The 14,861-nt window shown below is 35.0% G+C and overlaps 1 protein-coding gene across 3 annotated transcripts in view; it reads left to right on the plus strand.

Moving 5' to 3' along the window:
- Window positions 1–14,861, plus strand: part of LRRTM4 (leucine rich repeat transmembrane neuronal 4) — a 733,146-nt gene that overhangs the window by 515,241 nt on the left and 203,044 nt on the right. The gene's annotated exons all lie outside the window — the stretch shown is intronic.

Consider the following 14,861-nt stretch of genomic DNA (forward strand, 5'->3'; position numbering starts at 1 on the left):
CTGAGTACTAAGTGGGAGCCAGGAATCCTCATTGACAACTGAGCTCCTGGTATCTGTGTCTCTTTTCTGATCACTGAGAATCACCATGAATGTCCACGTGATACAACAACCTTAATACCATATTGTATGTGGAAGAAAGGACAAAACCCCTCTCTTCCACCCTGTGCAATTTTTAAATTGTCTGGAGACATAAGGATTTCAGGCTGTCTCTAGGTGTCACATAACAGGCTACATGAAAATTGCTCCTGCAGCTTCCCCTTTATCTCTGCCTCCTTAGACCTCAGACCCAGTTCATGCTGCAAGGTAAGGGAGAGGCTCAGCATTGTTCTGCACCACCCCATCGTAGTTGTAGCCGCCAGGTGTCAGCACCTAAAAAACCTCCTCCCTTACCTTCTACAGAAATAAACAAGTTTCCAGGCACAGCAAATAATTGAAGATCTGTTTACCAGTTCACCAGACACTCCCAGACAAACTTAAGCTTTATTTTCTTCTCATGTGTGTGTATGTTTCATTTTCTGCCGAAGGTAGTACACCTTTTAGGTATAACCTCTGTAAATATGTGTTGATTGAAAAAGTAACAGAGTTAATGAAGGAATGATTAAGTGCACTGTGGTATTTTACCAGTTTTATTTTTATTCTGTCTTTCTCATCCATTGCTTAGAATTCACGTCTTAAGCTAGAGGCTGTATGAGTGAGTGAGCATTTGGATTGCAGAAAATAAATGTGAAAGCAGAACATTGAAATATATATATACATACATATATATATATATATTCATGTTATATAAGAAAAAATGACTACAACCATTACCATTCATCATCACCAACATAACTGAGCAATAAAATCCTCTAACTTAAGCCAAGCATGTGCCTTGATTCTTTTTTTCCCATTTCTAAATTTCAAACAGCTAAATGATTCTGAAGGAAGTGCCTTACCAAAGCATTACTTTTCTGTAGTAGAAAAAGAAAGGACGTTGCCTTCAGAGTCAATCATGCTGAACCAGCCTGGTGGAGAAGGGAAGCTGTTTGTAGGCCAAAGGGGAAAAGAGTTTGGGAAGGCTCATAAAAGAAAGAAAACTATGAGAGGGCTAATGGTTGCCATCAGAATATAATTTGTGTGAGAAGAGCCAGATAACATATTAACCTTCCCCATAGACTCGTAAGCCATGGGTTTGACCATATGGAAGCTCACATTCACACTGAGTGAATGTAAATAAAGGTTTTCAACTCCAGTGCTATCAAAGCCATTTATGTTTCTGGCTCAGCAAGCCTTTCAATTCTTTCCTAGACAGAGTTAGCATAAAATGGCATCCCACTGTTTTCACTACATTTGGATGAAAAAAAAAAGTTTATAACCTAATCCTTATTTGTTTTCTTCTAATAGGTTTTTGAAAGAGAAAACACATTTCCTATGCTCTATATTGCTCTTTCATGACTGAAATATAATAAAGAATCACCAATTGACAACCATTATACAAAGAAGAATGAAATGTCACATTTTCCTGGTTTCAACATTATCAATATTCCAAAATAAATAAACCTTTATAGTGAGTTATATCTGTGAGGACCTAGGAATCCAATAACATTTTGTGATGGTTATTGCATTTATGCCTTGGGCATTGAGAGGCGACCGTAGGTATTTTGGAAATCAACAGGCTGCTGGTTCAAGTGTGAATGACTGTAGTATTGTTAAAACCCTACCCGCCTTCTGAAATTTTAGTTTCATATTTAGAATAAGCCAATACTTGCAATCTTTCAAAGTTAGCCTGTAATAAATGTCTTCACACTGTGCATACTCTATGCAGGAAAATGTGACTGCCACCAGGCAGGTAAGTTTATGGGTGTTTGGGCTTCATTTGATCAAAAATTAAGGATCACATGTTATTCCCAAGAGAAGACCTTAGCAAAAGATCCCAAATATGTAAAAACAAAATTGGGGGGTAGGTACAAAAAAGGAGTATAATATTCAGGTGTTTTGTATAAAAAAGATATTTGTCAGTGTCATTACAAATGCCAGGGGACATGGAATCAAGAGTTCCATTTTGGATTTATGAATACGGAGGTGAGATTAATTAATGAACATCCAAGGGGAAGGATCAAATTGGTAGCTCAGCTCAAAGGAAAAGTTTCCACTGAGAGTGAGAACTGTCCACAGATGCACACACATTCACGCATGTACTGCATGTGTACACACACATAAACACACATAACATAATTAGCATATCGATGCCTTTTAATGCCATAGAAATGGATGAGACCAGACAATGATGTATATGCGTACAGCAAAAATTCTGTCTGAGCCTGGGCCACACCAACATTCAGAGGACTAGCAGAGAAGGCACAGACTAGTAAATTCTATAGGAACCAAGCAAGAGACTAGTGAGTTATATAGGAACCAAGAAAGTAAATAACTACTGATATGCAATGTAACTGTCTGTTTCATATTGAAAGATTAGCTTAGCCAACCTTATTATTTATATGTTTTAGTTTTTTCCCCCCTAATTAAATGGTTCCATTAACCAAAGGAGTCATCATTTAAACAGGGGTTTCTTTATACCAAGCCCAGTGTTTTTCTTTCCATGGATGCTGGGTCTAATTAGGACATAATTTGATCTTTATTTGTTCTCTTGATATTATTATTTAAAATGTGTTTTGATACAAACATATTCTGCTATTATTGAAGGGTTCTTTTGGCTAATGCTGTGATAAGTAAGCAAAGGGAAAAATTCTAGAACTTCTTTTATGCATTTAAAGTCAAAAGATTTGTAGCATATGTCTGCAAAAAGTTTGAAACCCTTTAATATAAAATGCACATGAACCAATTTTAAATAGAAGGACCATATTTATTACAAGGAGAGTTGTAATTCAATGGAAAGAAACATTACTTCCCCAAAGAATTAGAGGCAAGAAAGGAAGAAAATCCATATACATGGCATGAATGATCAAGAAAGCAATGTCTTTCATTAGGAAAAAAAGAAAGAGGAAGTTGCTTCTTCTCAAAAATTTCTTAGAACTTATTTTATATCTTCAGAATTCATGTTTGTTTCTAAATCACTTAACAATTATTTGATTAGCTACAAAATAGATATATAAGAGAGAAAAAGACATTGATTTGACTCATTGCTTCTTATGAGCTTGGTTATTGTGGCATCACAAAGATACCTCAGGGCATTTTATAAAGGACTTTGCCAAAAATGGTTCGATAATAAATCTTTTTCATGTTTGTCTAATGTCTTCTGCTTAGCAGAGTATTTCCACAATTAACTCCTAACATTCGCCTCATGGTTATCTTTGATTGTTAGTGGAGTTACATTTGTTTTCTTTTAATTTTGAGAAATGAACATTTGCAATGCAGTGATGTTAAATAAAATGCCTAGAGTCATAAGGAATATATTAGGGGTAAAAAGGGTATGGCAGGGACATGCTTAGTCCTTTCTGAAAAACCACTTCCTTCTACTCCCAGATTTTCCTGAAAAATCACAGCAGATTAGACTAGAAAAATGTACTTTTAAAATTCTTATTAGCTTACATCCTTAAATCCCTCCCAAGGGAGGCTGGATCCTCTGGACCTAAACTAGGCAGGAAGCAGCAAAGGGGCCTGTTTCTCACCATGTGCATGACAAAGAGGGGCCCTACTTAGGAAGTCACTATGAGGAAGAAACACTTGGTTAGCATAAATAAATCATGAGTTCCCTAACCTGTTATATATTATTTTTTCAAAAATGTGTCCAGTGGTGTGCTGGAACCAGCTCACAGATAAGGCCAACTGTGCACATCTCTTCCCATCCCACTTTCAATGATGTCATGCTGGTAACTTGTAACCCAGCATAGTGAGAGTATTTACACCACAGTAATCTTCCAATGCCACCAATTTGGATCTTTGGTTTGTTTGTTTGTGTTGCTATTTATCAGCATACCATTGCACATGGATCTGAGTATTTGTAAATGACTAGACATTCTCCAAAGAGCCACTTAAGTTCTCAATTTTGAATGCCTAGAAATGTGGAAAATACAGAAATATATAATTTAAAAAGTATTTTAGAAGCACAACATGATGATTACTGTACATAACTATTTCTGCATGCCCCTCATGACTTCCTTAGATTTTTAAAAAAAGGGGGTGTCATGGTTTAAAAAGAGTAAAAGAATGTAAAATTTTAGAACTTTCATATTAACATTGTTGAATATTCTCCAGAAATATTTTTAGAAAATTAAATTTCTAATATTAGTATATCAGAATATTTAACTTTATTCTCTAAAATAAAACCACATTTCCTATCAAATCCTAGTACAATTTACTTAAAAAAAATCTATCCTTTGTACTCATTTGAAATTCTACTTTTATTAGAAACTAGAGTATACATATATACCTGAATCATTCTGGAGGTTTTTTCTTCATCTGTTCGTATGCCTATGTGTATTACAACAGTAATCCCACCTTGTTTTATTTATTTCAAGTTTATAGACATAGTGAGGGTTTAGTTAATATTGTAAAACACACCATTCGATACAATACTAATGCAATCTCTTGGTATTTTCAAACTTTTCTAGAGTTCTCAAGATAAATGTTATTAGTTCAAAAACCCTCTTTTAAAAAAGGAAGTTCAGGTGTCACAACCTCAAAATATGTTTACAAATCTGTTAAATCTTTGTTAATGCTTTTGTATGTCAGAATAAGGAGTATGTGTGTGTATATATATATATATATATATATATATATATATAGGAACAAATGTATTAATAATCATGATTCAGCATTAAAAACTGCGCATTTATCTGAATGGATGGCAAAACCTTTTTCTAAGGAACTGGAAATTATTCTCCTTATGTGCTGTGTTCTTAACAGGGTTACTTTTTTCTTGAAAAAGAGAGAGTACATTTCCCTCCATCTTGAAAACATGAAAATGACAAGTAAGGCCAGCTGCATTTTTTTCTGAATATGTTTCATTGATCCTTAAGAAAAGCTGAAAAGTAACTTTCCATCACATTTATCACATGACACATAATTTCAACTGTAAGAATTAGTAACAGAATGAATGACAAATGATGGAGAAGGATTGACAGATGCTAGTAATTGTATGTGCTACCCTGGTTATTCTGTTCTGTCTAGATTTCTATATTTCATTTTGTCATCCTTTATACATTAAGCTTACTCATCCATCTTGTAGAAGGATGGAAAATTGCATAAATGGCTTATTCGGTTGTATTAGTACTGATAGAATAGAAATGAGCATTACCATCAAAAGTATATAGTAGAGCTCATCAGAAGGGATATGGTCTGCAGTACCCCTTGTCTCACACGAAAGGCAGGATTTTCTTAGGCAGAGTGTTCCAAATACCAATGAAGAGTTATTTTCTTCTGAAAACTTTAGACAATGGAAAAAGTAAATAGCATGTCTACCTTCAGGAGAGTATGCATGTGAAATGTGATACATATTTTCTGTATAATGTGCTGCACTAGAGAGCTAAAATTTCTGAGGAATTTTTTCCACTGAAGAATATTTTAAAAATTAACGAATACTCAGCAATTTATTTTAATCAGAAGCAGGAAAAAACTAGCACTCCCTATTATAAAAACCTGATAAAATGAAGAAAATTGTAGCACGACGTGGGACACTTTGTGATTAGTATTTTCAAGACATTTAATCATTTAATTTATGATTTTAAGATTATAAAAATCACATCCTAATTCAATACCACTGATCTTTGTCAGCTGTCAGAGTTTCTTTTCAACTCCTTTTATGCAGTATCTCACCAGATATGTTTCCCATCCATCTCAGGAGGTCAAAACCAGATTTCAGGGGCACCTGGGTGGCTCAGTTGTTAGGCGTCTGCCTTCAGCTCAGGTCATTATCCCAGGGTCCTGGGATCAAGCCCCACATAGGGCTCCCTGCTCAGCAGGAAGCCTTCTTCTCCCTCTCCCACTCCCCCTGCTTGTGTTCCCTCTCTCGCTGTGTCTCTCTTTCAAATAAATAAAATCTTTAAAACAAAACAGGGGGATTTCATTGTTTTAGTATAATAGAAAACATTCCCATTTTGCTGTGGTTAAAACAGTACATACCTGTCAAACATTGGGAGGAAAAAAAAGTCTTTATACAATATGCTAGCCTTCTTTTGAAAGAGAATGCAGGAAAAGGAAATAGAGTTAACCCAAGCAAACTTTTTCATTCTACTTATTCCAGGATTTCATATGGCAAATATTTTTCATGAGAAGTGACATGATATATCAGACACAAACCTTGCCATCAGGGTTCCAAATGCCATGAGGTTAGGGACATCAGCAGTCTTATTTATGGATGTGCCTAGACTACCATATGGCACACAAAAGGAGGTAAAAAAAAAAAAAGTGTTCAGTGAATGAATGAATTACCTATAATATATACAAGACAGAGAGTGGCATGTGACTTTAAATTGCTACTAATTAGGAGCTTGCATATGTCAGGAGAAGGAAGAGACTTTGTCTCTGCTGAGAGGTTCACAGTGGGCATCAGCCATACTGAGTCACCCCATTTCTTTCTCTAATCTCCTCATCCTCTTTAGTCCTCTGGCATCTAATTGGATGAGCAGATTTGACCAGGATTTTCAGGAAAGTTCTATCGGGTCCCTCTTTCTCACTAAAACAAACTCTTCTGGGGAAACGTTAAGTTGAGAATGGTTGAGTTTTTACTGGAGTGACTGACTTCTGGGAAAGTGGTGGTATAACAACCCAGTTCTGTGCTGCATTTTAAATGGAGGCCATAAAGGAATGATAGTTGCCCCCACAATAAAGGCTTCTGTTCCCCTGTAGGTCGATGAAACAGCAGATTTGTGGGATGAAATATAACGTCACTATGATCATCAGTCCTCATTTTATAGAAAAGTAAACAACTATTAAAAAGTTTCCATTAAAATTTAAATCTTATTGACTTTTTGGTGTCTATTTTATCCATGCATTTCTGGAGGGGGGTGGTATTTTCTGCTTTTTTCTTGTGTGTTAATGCAACTTTGAACAAAATCCACCAGTGAGTGATGGAATGCATTTGTAAATACATTTAAATACAGTTAATACAGTTAAACTCTGGCCCTATGTTCTCAACTCCAAGTTGATTACTTATTTCCTCTTTACTAGCCAGGCTTGTACCAGTATTTCTCAAACAAGGGGCCACACTGATAACTATTTCTTCCTTGAGATCAGAACTCTTACCCAAACCTGAGACTGGAGCCCTGCGACTGTTCTCTCTGACAGACACCTCTAATTCCAGTTACCTGTCTGAATCTCTCCTAGTTCTTCAGATGCAGTGATTGACCTTCGCAATGGCATCAACTGATACTCCTTATGGGATATAGTGCCTGTTAGTCATCAGCTTGCCTCTCACCAAATGCCAGTCATCAAATTTAAGGGATCAGTGGTTGTCAAATTTCAGCATACATTAAGAATTGCCTCAGAGCTTATCAGAGGTACACATTCCGGGGCTCCAACTGACCCATTCTGATTTGGGTAGGTTGGGCTGACAACGTGCAATTTTAACACACAAGCTGTGCAGACACAGATGATCCTCACAACAGGCTAAGAACGTTGCTTTGAGAGTCTGTTTTATCTGTCCAGGAAGACTGCTCCCCACATACGCTCTTCTCTACTCTAGCATTAGCCCTACCTCAAAGAGTATTGCTCTTGTCTTCATCTCAAGAATCTTGGAATGTTTGAACCACCAAATTACCTTCCCGCCCTCACTTGCTGCCTTGTACTTTTTCTGTTCTGTAAGCCCTGGAGATACTTTGTGTAGAGGCAATGGTTCTAAAGAGCAAATAAATCAATGATCTTGAGACTTAAGTGGGCCTCTTTTACATCTCAATGGGAACTCCATACTCCTCTTGTCTCAGTCATTCCCTGAAACTGTGTAATTAATTATGACTCAACTTCTCAACCTCTGTCCATGACATTTTGGCATAATAAGCAAAATATATCATTAAACACCTTCCAATGAAATCAGCATATTCAGTTATAAAATAGAAATCTAATTACATTGCTACAGCTCTAGGTTGTGAGGTTTGGCTTTATATAACTTTTGGCAGAACATATGTGAAGATGGTGTGAAATTGCTTTAGGGTATTTTCCTTTTATGAGAAATTACAGGTTTCGTAATGCAAACCAATTATTTTTAGGAGTTATTGAGCTAAGGATAATAGTCTATAATATTTATAATATTCATATGTATGCCATGAATATTGCTAAGTTCATGTAACTTTTCATGAATCTATAGTATATGTACAGAGTAAGGACCCAAACCAATGTCCTTATCATTTTAATAGGAAAGAAACCAACAAAGGGGCATTTGGGAATTCGCAATGGAATGAAAATTATTTTCTCATTATTTACAACACTCTTAGTTGTTATGAGTGCCACGAGGAGAAAAGACTTTCAGAATTGAACAATGTGAAATACATCACTTCTGTTTGTGAACTAAATAGGCAGCATGATGTATTTGTTGAATGTGTACATTGACTTCTCAGAGATTTTAAATACTCTATAAATTTTACCCTGTACACTTATTCACAATTATGAACTTATGAGTACTAATTTTTGGAGCCATTTTAGATGTCATGGAAGGAAGATTATACTGTGTATTAGGAGATTAAATTTTGAAGCCTTCTTTGAAATTCCGGTTAGGTAACCATGGGCACATCACTTTACTGTGAGTTTCATTTTCCTCCCCCTAAAATGAGTGAGTAGGACTGCATGATCCCTAAAATTGTTTCTGATTTGAAGTTACATGAAAGTTATCAAAAGTCTTAGCAGGATAGAGATATTTTGAGGAAGACACAGACCAGGAGAATTAGATTTGAGAATTTGGGTCAACTACTAATTTTCTCTAATTCTCAATTTCTTATCTTTAAAAAAATAAAACAGAGATGGCACTTCAACTCTTACAGTAATTGTGAAGTTTGACAAAGACAACATAGCTAAAAATAAGTAGCAAATGGTCCATAATACAGTTTGAGAATGCAGTAAGTACTCAGACACCATTACCAATGTCATCATTATTATATTGTTACCAGTATAATGTTTATTATTTTGTTGTTAAGACATTTCATTACTGTTAGAAAATTTTGTTACTCTATGGAAAATGCAAAGCTTAGTGTGGCAGTGTTCTGTTTTTGGTTATCTGCATGTGTACCTGAATGGCTTAAAATTTCTCTTTAGTATTAAGAGCTGTACTTGGAGCTTTTCTAGAGTTGTCTTTCTTGAGGGAATTCTAAGATATCTGTTCGGAATTGAGGCAAATACTAAAAGCATCTTTTTTCTACATTTTTGCATCTCCATATCTGGTACTAGCTGGAAACTGGGGGGAACGGGGAAGAGCAGAAAATTAAAAAAAAATAATAATGATGAGAAAGATTAAAAAGATACCAGAACTTCTTCATGATAGAAGAAGGGTTAATTACAGAGTGACTGGGTAAGAAACAAGGTCTATGGTACTACTTCTTTGACCCCTGACCTACCTCATAAGAGACTAATTAGATGTTTAGTAGACTGCTAATATCGAGAAGGTTATCTTTAAAGAGGACCAAAAGCTTTTCCTTAAACATGTTTCTAAGTTCTAAAAAATCAGATTCCTTCAACTATTCCTTCAATAGCAAATTCTTGTATTTACTATATAGATGAGAAGAAAGCCCTTTGGGAGAGCAATAAGGGTAGCATTCTCTTTATTTTGCAATTAGCAAAGGCTAAATGACCGTAAGGTAATTGTCAGCTTCCTAAGCATTGCCAAGAGACAGGTTTTGATTTAATATATTGACAACAAAACTCTTGAATTGCAAGGTCTTTTTTTTTTAAGCCACAAATGGATGAGTAGGGGATTTACCTTAAGTGTTTTGCTGAGTAGAAGCCTTTGAACTCTGAAAGACTGGCTGGGAGCCTGGGCTGAGAGATGGGTAGTTCACAGGGTGAGGATCCTTACTTGGTAGTGTGGATTTACCAGGCACAGTGTGCATGTCATTTATATTTTCCTCTTTGCCTGTTCTTTTCCCTCCACCGTACATAATCTCCTTCTCCTCTTCTGCCCAACTCAAGAGAGAAGAATGAGCTAAGGCAAAATGGGCTAAGGATTAAAAGAAAACTATTGAGGAAGACTAGGCTGGCTGTGGAAAAGTAATTACTTCTGAAAGTTTAACCTGGAGATATACATATCAAGTGAGAGAAGAAGATGATGATGATAGGTAGACAGACAGACAGACAGACATGGAAAGGAGCAGAAAGGGCACATAAAAGAGAAAGATTGATTAATTTGATTTTATGACTTTGCCAATTTGATTTTTGTACTTTATCTACTTTTATATTTACATTTTATCAACCCCATATATTATTAGATTTTAAATTCATTGCCAGATTTGGTTTTCCTTTTGAAAAGAGTTCCCAATGCTATTTTAATTTATACTTATTTGATTGCCAGTAGTGAATTGGACAGTTTTTACACATGCCATATGAGCTGCATCTCTTTCTTATGTAAGGTTTGCAGAAATGAATGCCTGAATATGCACCAAAATATTAGTGATGGATGAATGGTGTAACTGACATTTAACTTTTTTCATTTTGCTTACTTACATCTTTAATCTTTTAATCATCCCTCACTGCCTTTTTAAGCAAATAAATAAATGACCATGATGTGTCAGTCCTCAGTCAACATTCATTTGTCTTCATATTTGTTATATAACTATTATGCATCAGGCACTGAGCTAGGTACTAGAAATAGAGATAAAAATAAGACATAGTGACTGTTCCCTTAGAGTCCAGTATTCTGAGGGTGAATTTAATGAGTGTTATATTATCAATATTTATAATGTGTTATTAAAGGAAAATACCCTGATGGGGATCTGCTTCCCAAAGGAAATGTAATGTAAGCCTTAACAATTAGTAGGAATTTGACAAAAGTATATATGTAGGTAGAATATTCTAAAAAGAGAAATTATCATGGGCAAAGGCACAAGTTATTGTAACCATGGCTATTTTTAGGAATTACAAATTATTTTGTGTGGTGAAACATAGACTTTGTGATAGAAAGGTTATGTGAGAGGATTAAAACAGAAAGTGTGCAGCAGGTCAAAAAGGGCCCAGGCCCACATCCCAACAATGTCAAGGAGAACAAAATGTGTTCTACAGACACTGAGGAGCTCTTCAATGGCCTTATGTTGGAAGTGACATGATCAAAACTGCCACATTGAAAAGTCAAATCAATTAAGTTATATAGAACGGATTGGTTGGTGGAACGGTATACAAAGTTGTTAGAATCTGAATTGACAGAGATGTTGCAACTAGAGAGGAATAGATCAGAGACATATGTGAGGGATAAAATCTGGAAAACTTTATGCCTAATTGAAGTTGGAGCATGATTTGGAGGAAAATGTCGGAAATAAGCTCCCTGTTTCTGATTTGGTTGAACAGATGCATAGTTGTGCTTCTCCTGAGAATAAAAAGAAATGCAAGAAGAGGCACTTATTCTAACAGGAGAGAGACATATTAGGGTAAAATAGGTAGGGATATGTAGAAAACAGTAAAACATGTGAATTAGGAGATTCACAGATGATATGAGATAGAAATAGAGATTTGAGAGCCAGTTATTTCATTTATAAATTCATTTGTTTGATAAATAGGTGAGTTGGTAGATGTAAAACCCAAAAATATGTATGTTATTATGGAGGAAATATGTTAGAAAAAAAATTGAGAAGGCTGGGTAGGTATACTGTGGGGATATTTAAAGACCCAGGTAAAAAAGAAGCCAATGAAGGCAACTTGAAAAGTCATCAGATAAATGGGAGGAAAACCAGCAGAGCATGTTATTAAGCATCCCTAAAGAAGATTAATCAACAGTGTCAAACCCTATAAAATGTTGTATAAGAAGTGAAAAAAATTATATTGGAAACGGTAATTAGATTGTCATTGAAAGCATGACACTGCTATTTTCTATAGAGCAAACTTGATGGGAAACGATTCTTGTGAGATAGAGAAGCAAATGGAAGATGAGATAATGGCAGTATTTCCACGAAAATTAGTTACAAAGGAAGGAGAGAGAGAGAGAGAGAGAGAGAAAGAAAGAGAAACAGTTTCAAAAGGAAGATACAAAGTTAAGGGATTTTCTTGTTGCAATGTGCTTGCAACAAAGGAATTCTTTGCTTGTTTTTTAGATGTGGAGGAGGCTTATGCAAGTTTGGAAGCTTCTGAAAAGGAGAGAATGATTTTCCCTTGTATTACCCAGTGAACCACAAATATGAGGGCAGAATCTCAAAATACAAAAGAAACACAAAGATACTTACAATTACTTACAATCCAACCTCTTCTGTTGCCTTTCTTCTCTTTTCCCTCTTCCCCCTAACTCCTCCCCCGCTTCCTCCCCTCCCCCAAGTTCTCCTCCGTCTCCTTCTATTTCATGTGCATAGCCCTGACAATTTAGGGTCTACTCTTACCACTTGAATTGCTTTTGGGAAACCACTTTACAATTTGATTTTAAAGCTGGGCTGTGGGTATCTGACTCCAGCCATCCCTAAGAACATGGTATGGTGGACTTGCACAAAAGCAATTTTATTTATTTATTTTTTAAAAGATTTTATTTATTTGACAAAGAGAGACACAGAGAGAGAGGAAACATAAGCAGGGGGAGTGGGAGAGGGAGAAGTAGGCTTTCAGCTGCGGGCTCGATCCCAGGACTCTGGGATCATGACCTGAGCCTGAGGCAGATGCTTAATGACTGAGCCACCCAGGCATCCTGCACAAAAGCAGTTTTAGATACTGTTTCTATTTTATTGATGTACATAGCCAGATGATACTTAGTGCCTTTATTTGCATAGTTTGTTATTGTCCTAAATGAACAAGAATAATTCATGTAATAATGACATTTTATCAAGTAGTTTGCTTACACAAATTTGTTTTCAAATGTTATATATATTACAGTTATAGTATTTATTTGAAATGCTTAACGAAATATTCAAGTGGTAGGGTCAAACATTACTCAAATGTAAACTCAAATACAAGAAAGCCAAGTCAGTTGTGAATAATGATTTTTGATTTGCAAACTGATAATTCTAAAAGTTAATTATGCAAATATGCATTTACTTCAGGTCCTAAAACACAAAAACAGTTTTCATTAAGTAGCTTAGAAATTAAAGATATTTATACTCAGACCATACATCAATTGATATGATCATATGATTTTTTCTTTATCTTCTTGATGTGCTAGATTACACTAATTGAGTTTTTGAATGTTGAACCAGCCCAGCATAGCTGAAATTCATCCCCCTTGGTCAGGGGGTATAGTTCTTTTTATACACTACTGAATTTAATTTGCTGATATTTTATTGAGTATTTTTTGCCTCTATGTTTATGAGAGATATTGGTCTGTAATTTTCTTTTCCTTTTTTATAATATCTTAATTTCATTTTAGCATCAGGGTAATATTGGCCTCATAAAATGCATTAGGAAGTGGTCCCTCTGCTTCTATTTTCTGAAATAGATTTTGGAGAGTTGGTATCATTTTTTCCTTAAATATTTGTAGGATTCATTGATGAAACCATCTGGGCCTAATGGAAGGTTATTAATTATTGAATCAGTTTCTTTTGTGGCTATAAGCCTATTCTCCTTGTTTGAATTTTATTTGTTTGTATCTCTCAAGGAATTGGTTCACTTAACCTAAATTATCAAATTTGTGGGTATAAAGTTGTTCAGAGTATTTCTTTACTATTCTTTGAATGTCCATGGGATGACAAGTGAGGATCCCTTTTTCATTTCACGGCCCTGGTAATATGTGTCTTCTCTCCTTTTCTTGGGTAGCCTGGCTAGAGGTGTATCAATTCTATGGATCTGCTCAAAGACCTAGCTTTTGGCTTCATTGATTTTCTCTGTTGTTTTCCTGTTTTCAATTTCATGAATTTCTGTCCTAATTTTTATTATTTTCTTTTGCTCAATTTAAGTTTAAATTACTCCTCTTTCTTGAATGTCCTAGGTTAGAAATACGGTTTGTCAATTTGATGTCTTTCTTTTTTCCCAATATTTGCATTACTCAGACCATTCTAAAAGCATACTGTTATTTTAATTTTCAATATATCAAACAATTTTAATACATGAAGGGTAGTACAGATGCCTGTAGCATTACTGAGTTTGGGACTTAGGCACAGGGAAGAAAAAATTGTTAAATTTCAACACTCCTGTTGGAGGATGGTATAAAAATATCAGAGGAAAATTTCAAATCTTCTGACTTTGGGTATTATCAATTATTATATTGTAGTAAACCTGGAATTCATCATAAAATTATTTCCTTTAAATATCTCATTTTATATGTGTCAAGGAAACACTAATAAATCATAAATATATGCCTAACGGGATTGTTTCTTGCTTAAAATGTTGTTATCCCCACTCTACCTCCAAATAAATTGAATTTTCTGTTCACAGCTCTAATCATTCATGTTGTTTAGCTTATAGGGTTTATTTGTTAATTCCAGATTAATTCTATTTCCACGAAATTTGATCTAACATTATTTCTCTTATCCAAAATGCTATTGGATTTTGCCAATATTATGGGTACTTCCTTGTGATATGTCTGAAATATGGAAAAGCTATATCAACTAGTTATGCAAAATCCTAAGGCTTTAGAAACATAAAATGAAATTTCGCCATCTCACTTTCTCCTTTTCCTTCCTCCTCAAAAAAAAAAAATGATGCTTTTTCTAGAAATGTGAATTTTACTTTAGAGCTTAGTCAACACTTAAAACATGCATTCTAATTTTATGGAAAAAATGAAATTCATTGTTTATTTGAATTTCTTCAGTTATTTCTGAATCAAAATGTTTTATCAAAGTGTTATTGGCTATGTGTGTTTATTTTCTTTGTTGCCTGAT

The sequence above is a fragment of the Zalophus californianus genome, chromosome 8 (assembly GCF_009762305.2).
Source record: "Zalophus californianus isolate mZalCal1 chromosome 8, mZalCal1.pri.v2, whole genome shotgun sequence".
Classification (NCBI taxonomy): Eukaryota; Metazoa; Chordata; class Mammalia; order Carnivora; family Otariidae; genus Zalophus; species Zalophus californianus.